The sequence below is a fragment of the Populus euphratica genome, unplaced genomic scaffold, assembly GCF_000495115.2.
Source record: "Populus euphratica unplaced genomic scaffold, PopEup_1.0 scaffold272.1, whole genome shotgun sequence".
NCBI lineage: Eukaryota > Viridiplantae > Streptophyta > Magnoliopsida > Malpighiales > Salicaceae > Populus > Populus euphratica.
The window spans coordinates 36,888-37,500 of NW_011500156.1; the positions used below are offsets into that span (position 1 = coordinate 36,888).

The 613-nt window shown below is 61.3% G+C and overlaps 1 long non-coding RNA gene across 1 annotated transcript in view; it reads left to right on the top strand.

Moving 5' to 3' along the window:
* Positions 1–336: 336 nt before the first annotated feature.
* LOC105111083 (uncharacterized) overlaps positions 337–613 on the top strand; it is a 327-nt gene continuing 50 nt past the window's right edge. Inside the window, exons 1-2 of the long non-coding RNA XR_839563.1 lie at positions 337–489; positions 598–613. The exon at positions 598–613 is cut by the window's right edge and continues 50 nt beyond it. This is a non-coding gene — a long non-coding RNA (uncharacterized LOC105111083). The remainder of the gene's footprint in view (positions 490–597) is intronic.

A 613-nucleotide genomic window follows, 5' to 3' on the forward strand; every position in this document is an offset into this window, starting at 1 on the left:
CAGGGCAGAGTGGGGCTGCCGCAGGCATGTCGGGGAGAATCGGCAGCCCCGACGAAATCGGCCACGTTGAAAGAAGGGGCTGTGGAGGGCGAGTGTGGCCATCCAAGGCTTGATGAAAAAGGGGGCCGGCCCAGAAACTGGGGCGGTGGCAGCCATGCTACCTGTTGGAAAAATCGGCAGTGCAGCCGCAGGCGTGTCGGCATAAATCGGCAGCCCCGACAAAATCGGCCACGTCGACAGAATGGTCTGGGGACAGCGAGCCTGGACAGCCAAGGCATGATGAAAAGGACTGCGCGTCCTGAAACTGGGGCGGTGGCAGCCATGCCACCAGTTGGAAAAATCGGCAGCGCAGACTTGGGCAGCCGCAGGCATGTCAGCAAAAATCGGCAGCCCTGATGAAATCGGCCAAGTCGACCGAATTGGCTGCGGACGGCGAGGCTTGACTGGCAAGGCTTGACGAAGACGAGGGCTGGTCCAGAAACTGGGGCGGTGGCAGCGATGCCACCGGATTGAAAAATCGGCAGCGCAGATTTGTGCAGCTGCAGGCATGTCGGGGAGAATCGGCAGCCCCGATGAAATCGGCCTGGTTGGCAGAAGGTGGCAGCGATGCCAC